The sequence below is a fragment of the Canis aureus genome, chromosome 3 (genome assembly GCF_053574225.1).
Source record: "Canis aureus isolate CA01 chromosome 3, VMU_Caureus_v.1.0, whole genome shotgun sequence".
Taxonomy (NCBI): domain Eukaryota; kingdom Metazoa; phylum Chordata; class Mammalia; order Carnivora; family Canidae; genus Canis; species Canis aureus.
The window spans coordinates 26,301,705-26,317,061 of NC_135613.1; the positions used below are offsets into that span (position 1 = coordinate 26,301,705).

The 15,357-nt window shown below is 53.2% G+C and overlaps 1 long non-coding RNA gene across 1 annotated transcript; it reads left to right on the plus strand.

Annotated features, from left to right (window-relative positions):
* The first annotated feature begins 707 nt into the window (after nt 1-707).
* On the plus strand, nt 708-15,065 carry LOC144310399 (uncharacterized). The gene is made up of 3 exons (XR_013376111.1): nt 708-899; nt 10,575-10,833; nt 14,637-15,065. It is a non-coding gene; the product is annotated as an uncharacterized LOC144310399 (long non-coding RNA).
* The last annotated feature ends 292 nt before the right edge of the window (nt 15,066-15,357 follow it).

The following is a 15,357-nucleotide window of genomic DNA, read 5'->3' on the forward strand; positions in this document are numbered from 1 at the left end:
CAGGGGTACATGGCATGGGATATGGTCAGATTTTACTTTTTAGTGCTGGGAACAAATTATTTGGGGTCATTCTCTAAAAGCTTAAATCTACCCAAAGAGCATCTGCTAAGCACCCACTGGGTATGGAATCTGTGCTTTGTTTTCAAGGGAAATCTCTGTCCTCCTGTTGCTGACCCGCCACCCGGCCCAGACTTGGAGCATCGCTGTCCCCAAAGTCTGAAGCCTTCAGCCCCAAGGGGGAAGACAGTGAGGCTGTAAAGACATGGCCTTATGGCCAGGCCTGGTATGTTGGAATTCAAATGAACTTCTTGGCAGGCCTGAACCACCCTCTGTGCTGGGAATGGGCCCTTCCGATTTCAGGGACAGAAAGTCCACTCAAGCTTTCCTCAGAGACTGGGGGACTGCTAGAAGGGTAACTGTGGAGCTAGAGCTGGGAGGGGGCTCAACCAGGCCACCCCAACAGGGGGGCACTGCTGTTTCCGCCTGCCCAGCAGCCCCTCTACCTGCTGATGAGAGCCTGGCTCCAGCCGGTGAGTCAATGTTCCCACCAATGCTGAGACCTCGCCCTCCTCTCCCTGGGGGTGGGCCCAGGACGCAGAGCCTGCCAATCAGGGTACCCACTCACACCTCTGGCTGCCGCGATTGGTTTAGGAATACGCCCTTGACCCAGACTGGCCAATGAGAGCCCTTCCAGGCACTTTGCTGCTGGGCATGCTCTCTCTTTCCTGGGGGCTGCTGAGTCACAGGGATGGCAAACTATGGGTGTCAGATGACCCTTGTGATGGGCGTCAAGAGAAATCTTAATCTTTGAGATATGGAGAAAGATGGAGACCTGGTGACATCATTTGAACTCCTAGATCTTGATGTACCTGAAGCTGGCCCCACTGTAAAGTTTTCAGGTAAAACCTAATAGGTGCTCCCCTCCCCCCAAGCCAGTATGAATCGTGTTTCTGTCTCTTCAGACAAGCCCACAGTTACTGCTGCCTCTCCTCCACCGTGTTGGATGTGGCTTGAGTGTCCTCAGGAGGAACCAGTTCAAGTTGATTTTCTGCCTCTTCAGATAAGCCCACAGTTACTGCTGCCTCTCCTCCACCGTGTTGGATGTGGCTTGAGTGTCCTCAGGAGGAACCAGTTCAAGTTGATTTTTTAAAAACTAGCCATGGAGGCACCTTGCTGGCTCCCTTGGTAGAGCATGCGGCTCTTGATCTAGGGGGTTGTGAGTTTAAGTTGCTCGTTGGACATAGAGATTGCTTTATTTTTTTTTAAGATTTTATTTATTTATTTAATTTTATTTTTTTTAAGATTTATTTATTCATTCAGAGAGAGCGGAGAGAGAGGCAGAGACACAGGCAGAGGGAGAAGCAGGCCCCATGCAGGAAGCCCGATGTGGGACTCCATCCCAGGTCTCCAGGATCATACCCCGGGCTGCAGGCGGCACTAAACCGCTGCACCACCGGGGCTGCCCAGATTTTATTTATTCATAGAGACACAGAGAGATAGGCAGAGACACAGGCAGAGGGAGAAGCAGGCTCCATGCACCGGGAGCCCGAGGTGGGATTCGATTCCGGGTCTCCAGGATCACGCCCTGGGCCAAAGGCAGGCGCTAAACCGCTGCGCCACCCAGGGATCCCCTAGAGATTGCTTTAAAAAAAGACAAAGCAAAAGTTGTAGCCTGGTGTACAGTCTTGATCCAGATTCTTTCTGCATCCTTGTGGCCCTCCACTCCCCCAGTCACACACACAAGCTTCTCTTGGCTGACCTTAGCATGGTAGACAGGATAATAGCCCTCCAAAGATGTCCACGCCCCACTCCCCAGAACCTGTGATTATGTGATCTCATATGGCAAAGGGACTTTGCAGATGTGATTGGAGTTAAGAATCTTGAGATGGGGGAGACTGTTTTGGATTATCTTGGGCCCCACGTAATCTCAGGCATCCTTATCAAAGGGAAGCAGGAGAGTCAGAGTCAGAGAAGGAGATGTGACAACAGGAACAGAAGCTGGAGTGAACTGGGGAAGGGGCCAGAGCCGAGGAATGTGGGCGGGTGGCCTCCAGAAGCTAGAAAGGCAGGGCTACAGGCTCCCCACTCAGAGCCTACGAAAGGAACACAGTGCTCCCAAAACCCTGATTCTAGCCCAGTATGTTAGTCTACTTGGCCCGAGATAGCAAAATACCACAGTGTAGGTGGTTTAAACAATAGAAAATTATTTTCTTACAGTGCTGGAGGCTGTAAGTTTAAGATTAAGGGACCAGAAAACTTGGTTTGCTGTGAGGGCTCTCTTCTGGGCTGGTAGAGAGCTATCTCCTGGCTGTGACCTCACCTGATCTTTTCTTTGTGTCTCTCCCTCTTCTTATAAGGACCCTAGTCTTATCAGATGAAGGCCCCACCCTGATGACCTCATTCACATTAATTACCTTCCTAAAGGCCCTATCTCCGAAGGCAGTCACATAGGGGTTGGGGCTTCAACATGAGAATTTGGGAAGAGGGACACAAATCAGTCCATAACTCTTAGTGAGATTGATTCCAGACCTCTGAGTTCTAGAAGGATAAAAAATAAATCTATGTTGTTTTAAGCCACGAAATCTGTGTTAATTGGTTACAGCAGCCACAGGACACTTGTACATCTCGCCAGCAATGCTCTGTCTCACCTTCATGGCTTCCCACACGCTGTACCTTCTGACTGGCGCTCTTAGCTGGTTAGGTCCTGCCAGGCCCTAGAGATTCAGCTCAGGTGTCCATGAAGTTTTTCTTGGCTCCATAAAATCTCCCGTTTATACATCTGTCTCTCTCAACGATGGGTGTGTATATAAACCCTTGCTGTTGACTCTGCAAAACCCAATGCTCTTGCCCTCTTGGAGATTTTGCTTCAATCAGGGAGCTGGACAGAGGGCAGGATCTCCACCTCTCTCACTTGTGTGTCCCCAGCACCTGGCAGCATCAGGTACATGGTGGATCCCAAACTGTTAAACTGACGCCAGACCCAGTGCGTGGGAGAATGGGTACCAGTCTGAAAGAGGCCCGGGGTTCCAGGCCCTACCCTTGTACAAATCCCCAGGGCTGCCATTCTGGAAAAAGTCCAGATGTGGAGTCTCAAGGCTGGCTCATCAGGCAGGGTGTGCTTTGCTGGCTCTGAGTTCCCTGGGTCCTCTCACACTTGTCAGGATTTCTCATTGCTCAGCCAACATCCAAGGCCAGCTTTGGGGCTAAGGGCACATGTAGACCATTCATCAGTCTGTGGCCTTGATGTGTCCGCTCTGAGCTGGGCTTTTCCCTGGCCCGCCTTTCTCAAGCCCATTGGTTCTCAACATGAGAGAGTCCTCCCTCCCCCGTGCTCTAAGGACATTTGGAACTGTCAAGACATTTTTGGTTGTTGTCATAAGTCAGGCTAAGAGGGTGCTAATGGCATTTAGTGGGTAGAGGCCAAAGATGCTGCTGAACATTCCTTGATGCCCAGGACAGCTCTCTTCTGATACAAAGAAGTGTCCAGCCCCACGTCAGTAGTCCTGAGGTTGGGAAACCCTGAGGCCTAATCCCACACTTTTGAATGATTCTTGGCTGGAGAGTGTTACTGTTTGGGTTATGGAGAGTTGTCACCTCTTTTTAGGAAAAGATGGGCAAAACTCTCTTGTATCGTGTCACAGTGGAGTCCTGGCCAGGGCTATCTGCCATCACATTATCTTCCTTTGAAGGCTTTCTGTTGAAACTTTGTTCTGGAGGATTCTACACGCTGGGGCTGTGATGTCTGGAGGCCACACTAGACTGAGAGTAATGTGTCCCCTGATTCACAACAAATCCCCAAGCACACCTGTGTTTCAGTCCCTGCTCATCTCAGCCCAGCTCAGGTGATTGGTGCCAGACTAAAGTCATCTTGGCCTTAAGATCCCCTGGGGTGCAAACCCTTGTCCTGAGCCTCGGAGCTTCCACTTCCTGATTTGTGAAACCGAGACAGTTATACCAGTCATTTAGAGCTGCAGGGGAATGAGATGTGAGTTCACTGGAATGTTGGACCTGGCTTGTACTGGCTCATGAAAGGCAAATGTTCAATTTTCAGGAATTTCGTGAGCCAGTGGTTAAATATAGCTATCATTAATAATTCAGTTCTACAAACTTACAATTAAATGAATTATAAGAAAAACCAAGCTAATAGATACTCTTGAAATTCATCACTTCCTATTCGACTATGGTGTCTGCTCTTAAGGATATTTGTATCTACTGGAAATACTATGTAACAGTGGCTGCTCTGCTCCTCTTCTCTACTCCAGGTTCAGGGACCTCACATCGGCATCTTGGAATCAGCCAGGGCGCAAGCATTAACGCCACAGAAATTGACCAGTGCTCATAGGACTTGCTTTGTTGTTTTGCTGATTTTCTAGATTTAAGACAGTGATGGAGAAAGGGTAAAGAGGGAGATGAAACCTGAGAGAGAGTTGTGTCTCTGGTCATTCCATTGTGAGTAGCCCTCCAAAAAATTAAGGAAAACCTCTTCTAGTGTTCAAACACTATTATCCAGTTCAGCCAGGTAGGGAAGTCCCAATAAACATCTTCACCGTCTCACCTTCCCAGAGTCTTTCATTGCAATGGAAACACCGATTAAGCTTCATGTCAAAATCCCACCCACTCTTCAATCCATGAACTATTTCTTTCGCTGAGCTGGATGTAATAAAGCATTTATTTGCAGTAAAATTTATTTATTTACTTATCTATTTATTTAAATGTATTTTTAAAAAGATTTTATTTATTTATTTGACAGAGAGAGCATGAGGGAGCACAAGCAGGGGGAGCGAGAGAGGGAGAAGCAGACTCCCTACTGAGCAGGGAGCCCAACATGGGGTTCAGTCCCAGGACCCTGAGATCATAATCTGAGCCAAAGGCAGACGGTAAACTGACAGCCACCCAGGTGCCTTTATTTATTTATTTATTTATTTATTTATTTATTTATTTATTTATTTATTTATTTATTTATTAAAGTATGCTCTATACCCAGCATGGAGTCCAACGTGGGGCTTGAACTTGCAACCCTGAGATCAAGACCTGAGCTGAGACCAAGAGTCGCATGCTTAACTGACTGAGCTACCCACACACCTCTGTGTGTAGTAAGATTTATAATGAACTTATGCATATATATTGATGGGATCATTGCCTCCCCCCACCCCCACCGGAGAACTGTTTGTTATACATTTAGCAGCACAGCATGGAAAGTGAGCCTAGATGTGGAAATTCTTCATGCAAGGAGAGGCTTCCACAGGGTCAGCACAGCCAACAGCCCTGCATCTGGAACTCTGTGTGTCTAAGCTGATATGGGGACTGGTTCTTGCAATCCTGGCCTAGAGGGTCCACTCTCCCTGCCCACCAAGACAACCTGAGTGGACATCCATGGGGCTACATGGCACATGCAGAGGCTGTGTCCTGGGCAGAGGTGAGCATCTGAGAACCCGAAGTGGGCACCTCCTGGTTTGGGCAGGTCCAGTGCCTACCCAGTTTGTGAGATGGCCCAGAAACCCCAGGGTCCACCTGGACTGAGCAGGTTGGAATGGGAAGGTGTGAGCATGGGTGGCCCTTGGAGGTAGAGGCGGGGGTGGGGGAGGCCTTGAGGGGCACACTCAGAGTTAGTCCAGTCTAGCTGGCAAAATATTGGGTACCAGGTCATTTTCACTGAGTCACTCAGTCATTCAGACAGCATACTGGATACTGCCAGAAAGTATCCCATCTATGCTGGCACTGAACGGGGTGCAGTCATTCAGCTCATTCATCTTTCCTTCTCTTGGAGAGAAAGTTCTAAGAGAGAGAACTAAGAGAAAAACAGGCCCCAGTGGCTGGAGAGCATGGCTGGAATTGGGGGTGGGGTGGTGCCAGCATGGCTAGGTGGGAGGATGTGTTACAGTGACCACTGTAAACAGTAAACTCTAAGCCTGGCTCATGTGTTGCTCCTTTACTAGTAAAGCTCATAAGCAAATGTTGGTGGAGTGAAAACCATCAAGAGATGGAAAGCTCACTGCTGTGCTTCCAGGGGGAAGGAAGGAAAGGTTCTTGAATGTCTGAGAAGCTTCATGAGCGTCATTCTTGGAGGATAAGCCGGGTAGGAATCTCAAAGTCTGTAAAGACCCCCACCCACTGGGCAGAAGCCGAAAGGACACTATTCTCAGCAGGATGGAGCTGCCCAGGGAGATGGTTGGAGCCAGGGAGTCCTTTCCAAAGACCAGGTACCTCTTGCCTGGCAGGACAGGCATGTGAGGTCAGTAGGGCAGCCGAGTGAGCACTCAGGCTTTACGTAAAAGACCCAAAGACGAACCTTCCTGGGGCATTTCGTCCGAACCCCCTTCCCATGCCCCCTCCTGCTGGGAAGCCCCTCACTGTTTCACACATCCACCCCTAATGGAGCCAGATTTAGCAAGAAAAATAGGATGCCCAGTTACATTTCAATTTCAGATAAACAACAAATAACTATTTAATGTAAGTCTGTCCCCTGCAACGTTTGGCAACTCCATACCTCCTGTGCCTACCTGAACCAGTCCCTGGGCCAGCACCCTTTCTCCCCAGCCACCCCTCTATGTGGGCTGGCTGCTGAGCAAGATGGGCTGAGCCAGCCCCAAAGCAGGGAGCCAGGGTCACATCCAGATGCAAGGAGGAGCCCAGGATCTGAAAGACACAGAGAAGCAGAGGGGGGTCAGGCTAAACCTGTGAGGGCAGAGCTGGGCCTGAACCCGCATCAGGTCTCAAACTCTCTCACCTGCTAAAGGACTTGCTGGCACCTCTCTTCTCTGAGCCCTTGTTGTCTGCCCCATCTGTCAGATGGGGATAATAATACTACACACAGGTGGCCGTGATGGTTACAGGGGATGGAGGGCACCCAGCACAGTGCCCAGCCTTACCGAGTGCTCAATAGATGGTAGGCATGACCATACGCTTATCCATTACTATATATATCATGTCATGTCATTACCAATGATTATTTATCACAATAATGAGCTATTATTGTTGTAGACTGGACTCTGGTTTTGCTGATTGTTCTACTGCCAGCATCTAGAATGGTGCCTGGAACACGGTAGGTACTCAATAAGTATGTGCTGAAGGACTATATCATGGGAATGAGAGCTTGGCCTCCAGGTGGCCAGGAAGGGACCAGGCACCCAGCAGCATCCCTGAGGTGGGCCTGGCCCATTCCTACCTGACCAAGCCACCCAGCATTGCCTGAATGATAAATAAACTAGACACATGGGAACATAGAAAACCCAGGCTGAAATGTGTGGCTTCATTTCCGCCGAGTTCTGGGAAATCAGACCTTTCTGACCTGGGACAGGAGGTGGGTGGCCTCTCGGTGCATCTGGGAATCCTGGCTCATCGTGGTCCCCTGTGGGGATGGAGCATGTTGTGATCCCAGCCCTACCCGTCCCTCCCGGCAGATGGAGAGGAACCTGGGAAAACAAATGCAGGATAGACAGCCACGGCTTCTGTTCCAGACGTCCCCCTGCCTGCCCTGGCCCTTGCTGGGGCCCCATCCCTGTGGCGCCCAGCATGCCTGGCCAGCGCTGCTGAAGGACACCGCAGCACCCAGCTCCGGCCTGAGCTCAGAGATTGGTCCCCTGGTCATTTGAGCAAAGGCACTTGCAAATTCCTGGGACTCTGAGCCCACAAACCCCAAACTCAGCATGTTTGAAGCTGAACTCCTGGCCTCCCACTGGGAACCTGCTTCTCCCCTCGTCGAGGAACACCTAAAGATTCAAGTCAATCACAGACACGATGACACCTCACTCCTGAACATTTATTTATTTAAAGATCTTTATTTTTATGTATTTATTCATGAGAGACACACAGAGAGAGGCAGAGACATAGGCAAAGGGAGAAGCAGGCTCCATGCAGGGAGCCAGATGCGGACTCCATCCCAGGACCCCGGGATCATGTCTGGCCCCCCTGCCGCTCACCCACTGAGCCCCCCAGGTGTCCCCCTCCTGAACACTTAAACAAGTGCCTTCTAAGATCAAGGACAGTCTCTTGTGCTACCAAAATTCCATTTGCATACCCAGGAATTTAACTTCAACGCCCGAAGAGTATATAAGGTGCAACCCATGACTGAATTCTCCAACAGCCCCTGGAATTAGCTGTTGTCCTTATTTTGCTTTGATCCAGGATCCAACCAAGAATCACACGCAATGTCCGGTGGTGCGTCCCCGTCGCCCTTCTGGCAGCACCTTGCCCACTGAAGCCCTTGTCCTGCCCCACGGAGCGGCTTCCACAAGCTCCCTGAGCGCAGGCCCCAAGCCTGTCTCCGATGGTGTCGCCCCGCTGCCCGGTGTTCCCAGTGTAGGGACAGCAGGCAGTCCATGCTTTCTGAAGCCGAATGGAGGAGACGACACACGTCCTGGGTGCTCACAACTCTCCTGTCCCTTCTCTGGTGAAACCCACCTCCTATAAAGAGGGTGCAGCTGCGGAAGCGCTTTGAACTCAGACCTTCACTCGGTCTAAACCATCTAAACCGCCTAAGCCGTCTAAACTGTGGGGTGTGCAGCCACGAGGGGAACGGGACCGAGGGCAGCTTGCAGCTCATCTTCGCTCTCCGTTTTTTTCCCTCTGAGGCTGCCCTAGTCTGACAGGGAGGGAGGCGAAAGGGGGCACCTGGGCAGGGATGTGGGGAGGAAGGGCCAACCGGAGCATCTTTCTGGCTCTTTCTGAGGATCTTTTATCTGTACCCCATGGCCATGAATGCCCAGGAGGTCTGGGGGATCCGGGTAAACGAGGCCGCGCAACGAGGACGCAGCAAATGCTTCCTGGATGAGGGACTCACTGGGTCACTCGCTCTGCAAGGCCCTGGATCTGGCAGGGAGAGTGACATGCTGGCTAAAATAACAATGGCCCGGACTGGGTCTTTGGAGGGGCAGGAAGGCCTTAATGGCCCTGCGAGACGGAGAGGTCATTCAGAGTCACCAATATTTATTGACACAGCCATGACTGTTCCTGGGACAGCTGTGAATCAGAGGAATTGCCGGGAATAGCACTCAAAGGCCAGACTCACACTGTCTGACCAGCGGCCGGCCGTGTCCCTCCCTCACCCCTGCCCCCAGCAGTGGGGCAGGAACCTCGCTGGGGCCCGTCCTGCCCGGACTCGGGTACTGCCCATGCAGGCTGGACGCAGCAGGGTGCCTGCTTCTGTAGCCTCCTGCACTAAGCCAAGACGAACCTCATTCCTTTGCTTGCTCAGTGCATCTTATTGAGCACCTACTGTACACCAAGCAGGGTTTTAAGCACTGAATTTGGTTTGAATAACCAATGCAGACTGAATGTCTGCATTTTTGAGCACCTACTGTGTGCTACGTGTGATCTGGATACTGGGTTCCAGTTATTGGTCTTTATTTATTTATTTATTTATTTTTTAAATTTTTTGATTTTTTTTTCGGTTATTGGTCTTTAAAAAAAATCTTATATATTCATGAGAGACACACAGAGAGAGGCAGAAACGCAGGCAGAGGGAGAAACAGCCTCCCTGTGGGGAGCCCGATGTGGGACTCGATCCCAGGACCCCAGGATCACAACCTGAGCTGAAGGCGGATGCTCAACTGCTGAGCCACCCAGGCATGCCTATTGGTCCTTTTTGTGTGCACCTACTATGTGTGTGTGCCAGGCATGGTATCAGAATGTTTGCCCAGGGTAATGCAAGGCAGTAAAGCCCAGAACCAGGCCCTGCCCTCACTTCCTTTGGGTCCTGACAGTGCTGCCTGGGGCTGGAGGGATGCAGTTTTCCCTCAGTCCAACAGGGATCCATGTGCCCCAAGGCCAGCCTGATAGGGGGGCAGCCCCTCAGGGGGGGCAGCAAGAGTGGGTGGCCCAGCTCCAGCCTGGGATGGGCATCCAGCCCTGGCCACTTACAAGGCTGTGCAGCCAGGCTGGCTGCGGCTCTCACCAGAGTGGCCCCCGTTGCTGGGAGACACCATGCAAAACAGTGCTGGCTGTTCTGCAAACCTGGCGTCACCCCCAGCCCTGAGGCCACTGCAAGGAGCCCAATCCCCTAATTAGAACCTGCCGGCTTGGCCCTCGCCCTCCCCAGGCCTGAGCTGACTTCAGTGGCCGTAAAACTTGCAAACTCTTTCCTGTGTGCTCTCTTGGGATGCAGCCTGCAGGAGCTTTAGAGGCGAGTCACTTCCCCTGGCCAGGGACGGGGCAGGTGCAGCTGCAGCCTCTGACCTCCCTGGCGGTGGAGGCTGTGGCTCTGGGGTGTAGGGCTGGCACACCGACCCATGCCTTTTGGGGCCTGGCACTCGGTGGGCACTGGGAAGGGACTGCTGAACAAATGAGCACACCCCTTCCCCCGCCCTGGCAAAGGCCCCTCTCCAGCATCCTCACCACCCCAGTCTGCTTCAGCCCAGCTCCCCATCCTGCGAGGGTTGGTAGTGGGTTCTTCTCTGGGCTTCCATGGCATCTGTGCAGACATACTGTGTTGCCAGGAATTCCTCTAGAGTGGGGACAAGGTTCTGTCCGTCTCTGCATCTCAGCGCCCTCCTCTTGGGTCTTGGCTCTGCTGGGAAGGAGCCACCCTTCTTTCCCAGGGATCGGAGATAGCAAAGCCTGACTTCTTCTCCCTACAGACCCCCAGAGGCTGGAACAGCCTGGGCCACCAGTGTCTCTAGCCAGGTGGATCGAACTGGTTCCAGCTCAGAGGCTACTTCTGTCCAAGTCCGGGCCGAGATTTCTACTTGGAGAAGATCCCCATGGTTGGGCTGGCTGAGGACCCAATTCGGAATCTCTGACTAATCCCAGCTGTCCGACCTCTAGTCCCTGAGTGCAAGGGAGCAGCTGGCATAATCTTCCTCCCCAAGGTTCTCCTTGGCCGTGCCTATGTGAGAGGTGGGTCTGGGTTGGGCACCCCGAGGTCTTCTAGTTCCCCCTTTTGTACCCCACAGCCTGCAGAAAAGCTTGATCCCAGCCTCTGAGAACTGTGTGCTGTGGCTTCCAGCAGGGCCAAGCCCCGCTGCAGGTTTTCTGGAAAGATGGCTGCTCTTTTCTGAGCTCTAGGGGTGTTTGTCCACACCAGTGGCAGTGGGATTCCCTGGTGGGAGGCCAGAGGGAAGGGTTGACAGCCAAGGCAGGGACTTCAAAGGGCTCCTCTGGACTCACCACTTGGGCCTCCAGCTGCAGGATAAGCTGAGCTGCCAGCCTGGCAGCTGGCAAAACATGGCTCTGCTTGCTGGAAGCACCGAACAGCAAACAAGCTGCCCAAAGGCAGCTTTCTAATCAGAGTGACAGGAGGGTCCTCTCAGGGAGTGGGGATTGAGGGTGGCTGTAGGCAGCAGACATAGGCAGCTCCTCCCCGGGGGCAGAGTACATGGGATCCCCAATCTCTGAGTGTGTGACTGTGACCCTGCTTGGTCCTCGGCCACCTCCTCCAGGGGCAGGCAACTCAGCTTATGCTGATTATTAGTTACTCATTTGTGAGTGACCATACTGGGGCAGAGTGGGGATTGGATAGATTCTGGTCATGACACACGAGGAGGAGAGGAATCTAGCACTTAGTAAGCACCAACTGCATGCCTGGCTTGGTGCTTGATGTCGGGGATGGAATGAAGAAGAATCAGCTCATGGGGTGGAGAGAGGGGAGGATGTAAGTCCAGGCTGTGGCCTGTCCTGGGATCAGCTGGGAATGGGGAGGCCAGTCCTCTGTCCTCGGGTGTGGGGCCGGTCCAGAGAATGAGGTCTTTGGTGGGCTGTGGCCCTGGAAAGGAGGGAGGAGTGGAGGAGAGGAAGTGGTGTCTGGGCCGAGGCTGCAGCTGTACCTTCCTCTGAGCCTCTCCAGCTTTCCCTGGAGGCTCCAGGCCCCCTTTCCTCCCATCCCCGCTGTGATCCAAGCAGAGTCTGTGGGCCCCCCACCCCACCCCCCCGGGCCACCTGCCTCCTGGTCTCAGGCGTTCCCGTGTGACTCAGGAGGGTGGAGAAGCAGCCTGGACGCGTCTCAGCATCCTCTTCCATCTCCTCCCGGCTGGTGGCCAGAGCCCTCCACCTTTTCTGTGGGACCCGGATGGCCTGCCTGGCTCCTCGGTCCCACGGAGCACATGGGATTTGAACCCTGTTTCCACTCAGGAAAAACCTGGTACATTCCACTCAGGAAAAACCTGGCTTGTCCCTGGGTGTGGCTGGCTGGCCTTGGCCCGGGGCCCCGTGCCAACTGTGCAGCCAGTGCCGTGCCTAGGCTCAGACACCCCAAAAAGGCTGCTGCTCAGCCTCACTGATTTAACCAAGGGGTCATTTAAAATCTCACCAGGGGCCCCTGGCTGGCTCAGTCAGTGGAGTTTGCGACTCTTGACCTCGGGTTTGTGGGTTTGAGCCCCATGTTGGGTGTGGAGATTACTTAAAAATAAAATCTATAAAGACAATAAAATAAATAAAGTTAAATCTCTCCAATTGCTGGATCACCGAGAGCCTGGAATCCATCCAGAGGACAAGCCTGCAGGGACCAGGAATTATCCCATAGCTCCCAGCTCCCCCAGGACCTGTTCTTCCCAGAGGCAAGAAGCGGCACGGGCCCTGGCCAAGCCTGGTGACTAGGCTTGCCAGATGCTTCCGTCCCCTGGAGTCTAGTGTGACAGCACTCAGGGAGGCCCTGGGTTTTTATGGAGTGGCCTCAAGGGTGACAAAAGCTCGCACAGCAGTGGGCCTCGGGGCACCAGGACTGCTGGACGCTTTAGAGATGCACCCTCCTTTCCTTCTCCCCCCAGGGCTTGCTGGGACCTTCCCAGGACACTTATGGGGAGGGGGTCGTCAGCTCCTTGCCAACAAGCACCGCGGCTGGGGCTTACAGGCCATGTGGAGGCTGCCAGGATTCGCCCATTACACCAGTCAGTCCTGTAGGTGCCAACCCAGGGAACAGTGCTGGATCCACCACCCCTCCTGTCCCCTTGTAAATCTTTTACCTCTTTTCTTTTTTTTATTTTTTAAAAGACTTTATTTATTTATGCATGAGAGACACACACAGAGAGAGAGAGGGAGAGAGAGAGAGAGAGGCAGAGATACAGGCAGAGGGAGAAGCAGGCTCCATGCAGGGAATGAGGTTATGAGGTGGGGCCCTGTCTCATGGGCTTCATGTTTTTTTTTTTTTTTTTTTTAAGATTTTATTCATTTGACAGAGAAAGAGAGAGAACACTAGCAAGGGGAAGAGCAGAGGCAGAGGGAGAAGCAGACTCCCCGCTGACCAGGGAGCCTGATGTGGGGCTCGATCCTAGGACCCTGGGGATCATGACCTGAGCTGAAAGTAGACACTTAACCCACTGAACCACCCAGGAGCCCAATTTGTGTCTTTATAAGAAGGGACACTAGAGAAGCTGTTCTCTCTCCCTGTCCCCCCCCCCCCCCAGGGCTGTGTACACACTGAGCCAAGGTCCAAGCACACACACAGTCAGGAGTGGTTGGCTACAAGCCAGGAAGAGGGCTTTTACCAGGAACTGAATGGGCCAGATCCGTCCTTGATCTCAGACTCCTCAGCCTCCAGAACCGTGAGAAATAAAACCCCGTTGTTTAAGTCATCCAGCGAATGATATTTTGTGTGGCGGCCTGAGGACAAGGTGCGAGGTGGGAGGGATGCTAAGGGTCCCATGAACCAGGAACCAAGGAACCCAGGCAGCCTCTAGAAGCTGGAAAAGGCAAGGAAGTGGATTCTTCCTGGAGCCTCCAGAAGTCAGCCCTGCTGACACCTTGATTTGGAGACCTCTGGCCTCCAGAACTGTAAGATAATCAATTTGTGTTGTTTTCAGCCGTTTTGCAGTACAGTCTGGTACAGCAGCCGCAGGAAGCTAAGGCAGGGCCCCGAGGCCCGGCCTGCCCTGTCTGCCCCGCTTCCCCTTCCCCTTCCCCTAGGAGCAGCCCCCGGCCCTTCCTCTGGGAACCCACTGCCCTGCCCGCAGCCCCTCCCCGGGCCACAGCCTGGAAACATCCAAACGGTACCTCTCCCTGCGCAGGGCAGGCCGCCGGGAGGCTGGGACTCTTGCTCAAACCGCGGGGAACCGCTCTTCCCACCGAGGTGGCCGAGGATGGACGTCAGCCCGAAGCCGTGGCTGGCCGGCTGGCCGGTGGGGGTGAGGCCCGCCCCGGGGTGCGGGCCACCCCTGAAATCAGGAACGCAGAACGGAGGGACGCAGGTGCCTCCTGACCATCACCCCAGTCAAGCCCCATCAACTTGAACTTTCCGACACGGGAACCACTAGATCCCCTGATTTGCTTAACCCACTTCCAGGTGACACTCTGCCACTTGCAACCTGCAGCGGCTTATAATAATGTCACTCACTCCCGGCCACTGTGATGAGCTCAGGTGGGAAAGAAAGGGCTGGAATTACAGCCAGCCCCGTGGGAATCATCCCCACTCTGGCCTGTCTTATCTCAACAGCGGCCACTTCAGTATTTGGGGGGGGGGGGTTAAGTGTGAATCACCGTGCTCCTCCTTGAACAGTTTCATTTGGGGAGCGTCCGTGAGAAACTGAGTCCTACCTGCTTGCTGTCTTCTACTCACCCTGGTATTGCACCAGGGGGAGGTGGGGACAGAGAGCAGCCTCGCCCCAGGTGAGCACCTGCTTCAGTTCTCCTGGGCATCCTTCTGTAAAAGGACACCCTCTTCTCCAACGTTTTATTTCTATTTGTTTCTTTCTTTCTTTATTTTTATGTAGCCTCCACACCCAGTGCGGAGCCCAACGTGGGGCTTGAACTCACAACCCTGAGATCAAGACCTGAGCTGAGATCGAGCAAGAGTCGGATGCTTAACCCACTGAGCCAGTCGGATGCCCCTTCTACTGTGTTTTATTCCGTGACGCTCCGGAACAGAGTACGTGGGGAAGAAAGCGCACGTGGCTCTCTGGAGAAATCTCGTGGGTGCACATGTGGCAACGGTGGAGTAAACGTGCATTTATCAGCGGCCCCACAGACACAGGGTGGGCAGGGCTCCCTGTGCCCTTGGGCAGTCTGGGCCCGTCGAGGTCTCCGTGGCTTCTGTTTTTCACAGTCTTGGGGACAGAAGAGCCACCACTTTTGCTTTGGGGTCTGGGTGTGATGGGCACAGTAATAATAACTATTACTTAGTATCTTCCACTTGTCGCTTGGATCTTGGCTCCAGCGTCCCCTGCTTCCTTGAGGCTGCCCTGTGTGGATCAGGGGCTCCTGTGGCCTCCGCTTTCTGGTTGGGAAGCCCCATAGTGGTCTGGAGAAAGGGGGGAGGCTCAAGGCAGGGATTCTACGCTTGTATTAGTTTCCTGGGGTTGCCATCGCAAAGCACCCCAGACTGGGGGGTTTAAACAACAGGAATTTGTTCTTGCACATTTGGGGGGGGGGTCATTAAGTCTGAAATCAAGAAATGGGCAGGGCCACAGCCTCCCTGGAGGCTCAGGGAGTGTC